This window comes from Mastomys coucha, unplaced genomic scaffold, assembly GCF_008632895.1.
Source record: "Mastomys coucha isolate ucsf_1 unplaced genomic scaffold, UCSF_Mcou_1 pScaffold19, whole genome shotgun sequence".
NCBI classification, from domain to species: domain Eukaryota; kingdom Metazoa; phylum Chordata; class Mammalia; order Rodentia; family Muridae; genus Mastomys; species Mastomys coucha.
In genome coordinates, this window is record NW_022196901.1 from 22,944,899 (window position 1) to 22,952,239 (window position 7,341).

The following is a 7,341-nucleotide window of genomic DNA, read 5'->3' on the forward strand; positions in this document are numbered from 1 at the left end:
AAGGGTTGTTACCCTTACTTTCAGTTACCCATGGGTGTCATGAAAGGAGAGGACTACTGGATAGATTATGTTCAATCATGAGGGGGTAGATCTTCAAATTACAAGATAAATATTGGCAAAGCAAAAAACCAGCCAGATGTGGTGGTGCATACCTATAATCTCACAACTTGGCTGATGGAGGTAGGAGAATCAGGAGTTCAAGGTCATTCTCAATTACAGAGTTTGAGGCCAGCATGAGCTACATAAGACCCTGTCTCAAACAAAACAAAACAAAACAAAACAAAACAACAAATAACTCCAGCACTGCCCTTTGGTCTGTCTGGCTTATTCGATCACGTAGCCCCTTTTCTTCAGTCCTCCCATTGTCCACCCTGTTTGCTGGTGTGTCTGTGGTGCCCATCTCTTCTGCCATGTTCAAAGTCCTTCTAGGTAGAGATAACTCAAGTTGCTATCAAAATGCTGGGCATGCTGTGGAGAATGCTATAAATGGCAGCTGGCAAATGAAATGCAAACAGTAGTTGGCAAATGCTTTTTTTGCACAGGGATGTTTGGACTTCATGCCATGGGCAAATATTTATCCATAGCTCAGAAGCCAGAAGTCTATCTTCCTTCCATTTCTGCTAGTGAAGGAAAGGGGCACTGCTCAGGCATTGCATTCCCAACTTTACTCTGTGAGAGGATGGAGTCCATTGTTTGGAGTGAAGGGTCCTCACTGGATCCATGCCACCTCTGAAGACAGGCTCTACAGACACTGGGGTGGTGAAGAGAGGATTCTACCCAGGGCTGCTCTAATCCTTTCCATTCTTCAGCTGGCCTTTTGGCTCAAACATAGTGTCCCAGCTGTCACATATTGGGTAAAGAATAAAGGAGCTAGCAAATACTTTGTAGAAGGGACTAATCTCCCTTCACAGAGAGAGTGCTAGCACAGTCACCACACAGAATGATACACAGTCACCACACAGGATGTGGGTCCTGGTTCAGATTATGGGGTCTTGGTCAACCCCTTTATTCCCAAAGATGTCAGTTTACTTATAAGCTACAAGGTGATAAAAATCCCATTATTTCCCATTATTTCAGAATATATGGGGATCATGTGTTTCTTCCATTCTTAAAACCTTTGCCAGACATTCAGTTCTTCCTAAACTTTAGAAGCTACCAGAACTCAGCATACTCACTGTGTAGCTAGGTATGATTAGGCAGCTTAGGAAACTCTAGGCACTTGTTCTAGACTTGATAAATGACCTGTGAGGTCATTTAGTGATTCAGAGATTTTTGGGTATAAATGGACCTCTCTCCACCCAGTTGTTTTTGATCACAGATCTAGAGTGCCCCGTACTCGTGGTCATCAAAGATGTAACTGGGTCAGTGGCTCCAGTTCACCGTCTTACCAGATAAATACTAAAGTTGCACTCTTATGGAATTCACTACACTAAGAGATATTAAGGAAACATATGAGAAACTCTGAAAGGTAAGAGTTCCCAAGAGAGAGTCACTGAGCTTTCCTGTCTAGGAGCTTTTATAGAGCCATCAGTAAGAAGGGGACAAAGTTTTCCTTGGCTCTCATGGCCCTCCATTGGGAGGACCACACCCTCTATGCATGCCTCCTCCATTAGCAGAAAATGATGACCATGTTCTCTCTGTTCATACACTGCCTACTCAGTTAGGGATAGTGGATGTGTGTCCCTGTTCATCTCTGACTTGTGTTTTGTGAACTGTTGACTTTGCTACCTCCGACCTGGCAGGTGTCTCAAGTCCTTTGTTCCTACAGCTACACGAAGTAGCTATAGTTATTCTTTGTCAGCTTCTAGTCTGTGGAATAGTCTGGTCTCTTCCCTGAGTAGGTGGAGGCCTCCTGTTAGAAACTATCTTTACTTTTTGTTATAATGGTGCCTAACACATGTTCCCTGAGTGTGGTGATTTCAATGAAAATGGCTCCCATAGGCTCATAGGGAGTAGCACTATTAGGAGGTGTGGCCTTGCTTGAGTAGGTGTGGCTTTGTTGGAGGAAGTGTATACCCGGCATCTCTCCGTCTTCCTGCTGTCTGAGGATCCAGATATACAACTGTCAACTGCCACTCAAGCACCATGTGTGCCTGTATTCTGCGAATCTTCCTACCATTACAATATTGGACTTAACTTCTGAACTGTAAGCCAGCTTTAATTAAATGCTTTCCTTTACAAGAGTTGCTGTTGTCATGGTGTCTCTTCACAGCAACAGAAAGCCTAACAAAAACCCTGAGGCTGAGGCAGTGTCTCAATGAAAGCTAGCCATTTACCCCATGGACACTGGCCTTGCTCCTGAGAGATTCTTCCTGTTTCTACTAAGGTCCACTTGGTTATCTCTTAGCCATGTTCAAGCTTCTTTGCGTTTCTTCTCTAGTGTTCCTGGCTCCACCATTTTAACCCCAAGTCTCTTTTAAATCCAGGTATCTATTCTCATTGTAATGTGTGAGCAAATTGCATTTTTTCACTGTGGGCTCTGCTCTCTGTCTACCGACAATTGGCTCCCGCCTCATCAGCACCATAAAAATGCACACAATGTCATGGGAGGTGGCTTTATTAACAAAAGGTAAACTGCATTTTACATTTCTCTCTTGGTCTTACTACACCAAACATGGCTCAGTCTAACTTTTTAGTTTGTGTATTCAATGGCCAAGCTTATGTATCCAACAGTATTTGAGACGTTCAAGTTATGGTTATTAGTTTGATGGTGCCAGTTTTTGAATGGAATGTATTGATTTTTTTTTTTTTTAACCATTAGCTTCTTTCAATAAGAATGTTTCAGAACATGACCTTTCAGTTCACCAAGGACCCAGTTGTTTTGGTATCAGCCCAGATCTTCAGACAGAAGCAAGGCTGAGATTCCTGTGTGAAGTGAGGCATTCTCCCCCTGCCTTTTTCTTTCTATGGGTCCACTGCACAGCTGCAGGCCTGGGCTGTCTCAGGGTCAGAATAGACAACATTAGTGTTAATTCTATTCTGTAATTTTATACTGTTTTCTACAATATAAAAAAAAATTTCAGATCCAAGACCACTTTATCTCTGTGGAACTTTATCTCTTGGATCTCCCATGTAAATGGCAAAGGGGGATTTCCAAATGCTTAGGAGATACATCCAGGCTATCCACAGTGCTCACAACACCTTCTCCAGATTAATGTTCTGCTCTTTCATGATAGAAAACAAAATCTTACTAGAGTATCACCAAATAATGTGTCATAGTAAGTCAACACTGACAGAAGCTCCTTCCTGTTTCATAAACAACACTTTTTAAGTAGCTTGCTTGGTTGCGCTTCCTCTCCTGTCATTGGAATGGGACTCTGGTGGGGTGTGCTGGAAGCAGCGGAGCAGGGCTCTGTGTGCTGGAAGCAGTGGAGCAGGGCTCTGGAGAGGTGGTTCTGTGGTGAAGATTACTTGCTGCTTTTGCAGAGGGCCTAGGTTCAGTTCCCAGCATCAACACAGTGGCTCATAGCTCTCTGACTCAAGTTCCAGGGCACCCAGTGCTATCTTCTGGCCATTTGGGGAACTGTACATATGTGCACAGATGTACACGCAGCTTAAAAAGCCTGTATCCAAAACAAAAACAAAAACAAAAACAAAAAACAAGCTGGGCAGTGGTGGCACACGCCTTTTATCCCAGCACTTGGGAGGCAGAGGCAGGCGGATTTCTGAGTTTGAGGCCAGCCTGGTCTACAGAGTTCCAGGACAGCCATGGCTACACAGAGAAACCCTGTTTCAAAACAAACAACCCCCCAAAAAGCCTGTATCCACATAATAGAAATAAATAACTCTTTTTTGAAAAAAGAACTAGAATTGCCATTCTCTGTAATTAATTTACCCATTATCATACTCTGCTTCAGGAGCTATGAAGCTCATGATCTTGGGCTTATATCAGCTTTTCTAGTGGACTGAACTTAGCAGGTGGTGCTGAAGTGAGGGTGTCATTCCTGTGTGAACCTCAGGTTCCACTTCTAAATGCATTACTTAACTGATATGTTTTAGAAATCATCCAATTCACATGGAGTCTTTTACTCTTATCAGTACACATTAGGATGATGTAGTTTTAATAGCTTTATAATGACACATTCTTAATAATGAGGACAAAACAAGCTAAGAAAACAGCAGCATAATAAGAGAATTTATTATGATGGAAAGTAATAACTGAGACATAAAGAGGAAGAAGATTGGTGAAACCAATGTGTGTGTGTGTGTGTGTGTGTGTGTGTGAGATCCTCCACCTCCTTACACACATGTGCCACCATGCTCAAGTAAAGGGATTTTATCAGATCAATTTACACACCTGGCTGGGTACTCCAACGAAGACTATCTGCATTCTGGAGTGGCTGAGAATCCAGTAGCTTCTTGGTGCGCAAAGCTGAATTCCTCAGAAGTACAATCCATTTCTGAAGGAGGTTGTCTGGCACTAAGTTCCCACTGGAAGGCGAAATGCCATCACGTCAGCAGCAGGGACAGGTGTGCTTGTGAGGAAGAAGCCAAGCTCCTGAAACAATACTTGTCCTCATGCCTCGTTACATCTGGGCTGTCCTCTGGAAGATGTTCCCCACTCTGGCAGGTCTCTCCCGCAGTTAATTCTCTCTGACCTGCTCCAAGGAGTGCCTCCTAGGTGACTCCAAACCCTGTCAAACTGTGACAGCAAGATGGCTCAAGACTGTCTTTCCTTGAGGCTCATAAGTTCTTTGAAGAGTAGTATTTCTCAGGATCAGCAATGCCTGTTCTTCATTCCTGCAGTGGTCTTTGTCATCTCCTCCATCTGCTTTTTCATGTTAATCCAGTTGTGTTGAGATTCTAGTTATACACAGCACCCACTATTAATGTGTTTCTCTGGCTTTGTGCATATTTTGACAAGCACTGTACCAACTGAGCTATATCTTCAGTCCCAAATTACTATTATTGTTGTTGTTTTTGTTAGTAACAGTTTTATTGTGCAGCACTAGCTAGCTTGAAGCTCATGGGCATTCTCCTGCCTCACACTTTCTAATGCTGGGATTAGAACCTTGTGCCACCACAACTGCCTTTGTTAATGGATTCCTAGTAACTCAACTTCAGTCTTTTTATTGGAAGGCCCTTTATATGATGACTGCTAGTAACCTGTTGACAGCCAGTCTCAACCACCATATTAATCCAGTCTCTGATCTCTTAGTAGTGTTTTCCTTTTTGCTGATTGCTTTTTTGTGGTTGTCTTCACTTTTTTTGTTTTGTTTTGTTTTGTTTTGTTTTGTGTTTTCCTCCCTCCCCTCCTTGGGTAAGAAAAATTTGAAATGTGTTCAGCATAGCTCTTATTTTCTCTTGCTCATTACATTTACTCTGCTTGCAGCCTTCAGGCTTCTGTGTGCTCTTCACTCCATGCTTTATGTGGAGCAGTTCCTGTATGGAGCAAGAACAAAACTCTACTTGAGCTGAGACCTGGTTTTGTGCAGGAATGCCACGCTCAGGTTGACTTCCCCTGGCGTTCATAATCTCCGCTCTTGTATTGGGGCTGCTTTTCCTCTACTTAACTACTTTCCTCAGAGTCTCTTATTACAGGCTTGGGTTACAAACACTGTTTTTGTTTCTCAGAGTGAGTCTTTTTGTGTTCTCATGATTGAAGAGAGCATTGGGGGTTTCAGATTTTCATCAAGAGCTCTAAAGAGCCTCTTTCTGTTCTAGTTTCTATTTTTGTTACTAAAAAGATCTTCTCTTAGCTTGTATTTACTTAGTAGATGACCGGATTGTTCTCCCTAACTATTGAAAATTTGTTATTCTTAACTCTGTTGAAGAACAATTCATATAGAATGAAATTAGTGCTTATATATATGTGATTAGAATTTCACTATGTAGCTCAGGTTAGCCTTGAACTTGAAATGCTCTTACCTTAGCCTCCTAAGTGCTGAGATTACACTTACGCAGATCATGTCTGGCTGAACACTTACATTATAATCATGATTGGATGAACTTGAGTTTTATATGTACTTGTGACTGATGACATAACAATACGTTTCATGATGATGCCTCCCTCTTTATTCTTTTGCATCAGGTTTCCTTCCCTGCAACTCCAGCAACTAGAGATCTGTTTCCTGTCACTATGAACGACTTCCCTTAGAATGACAAATAAGTGGACATGTGTGGATGTACTCTTTTGATATTTGGCTGCCTTGTTTGTAGCTATGAGCTCTGACTATATTGCATGCATTAGTGGCTTGATCCCCTGACTGTTAAGTGACACTCCATTATGCATACATATCACAGTTTGATGATGCATTACTATTGGATTGAAGCCATTGCACATGACAGTGTTAATTGTCAAAAATATTTGATGTACATATTTTCATTTCTCTTGGATAAAGAAAAGAATTGCTATGCCACAAGATAAGTCCTCTTCCTACCTTTCTGGAGTGGAACCTAGTGTTACACACATGCTAAGCAACTGTTCTACAACTGAACTATGTATCTCTAGCATGTCTACTTCTATTTTAGAGAAATGCTAAACTCTTTCCCAAAGTAGGTGTACTACTTTAAAATCCCCACTAGCAGTGCATGTGTTACGGTTAGCTACAGCCTCAAAACGCTTATTTTGTCTTTCTAGCTTTATACAACTTTATGTATTCATATTAGAATCTGTGAAATTAACTGACTATTGTGACTAAAGTGTTTTAATCTTCTAATTGGACATAGACACCTTCTTCTGTGAGGTGCCTGTTTATCTTTTTTTTTTTTTTTAGAGGCAGGGCCTCTCTACATAGCCCTGTCCCTCTTGGTCATCTCTATGTAGACCAGGCTGGCCTCGAACTCACAGAGAACCACTTGCCTTTACGTCCTGAGTGCTGAGATTAAAGGTGTGCACCTTCATGCCTGGTTCTGTTTCTTTTGTTCATTTGAAAGTAGTACATTGTGATCTTGTAATTTACTTTCACATCCCTCTCCTCCTCTTTTGTAATAACATATATAAAAAAATATGTGTGTGTGTACATGTCTGTGTAGGTGTGAGCATGTGAGCACAGATGTCTGTAGAGGCCAGAAGAGGGTATCAAATGTCCCAAACTAGAGTTCTAGGCAGCTGTAAACCACCAACATGGGTGCTTCAAACCAAATGTGAGTTTGTGGAGGAGATGTGCGCATACCATTTAGCCTTCTTTCCAGCTGTTGGCTTAATTTTTTTTGTCTTAACATTCAAGTTCATGTGCTTTGTAGCATGTTCTTCAGTATGTGTGTGACACATATTTTTTCCTTTGTTTGGTTTGCCTTCTTCTTTTGTTAATGTTGGCCTTTTCAGAGCAGATGTTTAAAGGTTTAGGAAACCTTACGTTTTAATTTTCATTTATAGTTTACTTTCTTTTTTTTTTTTTT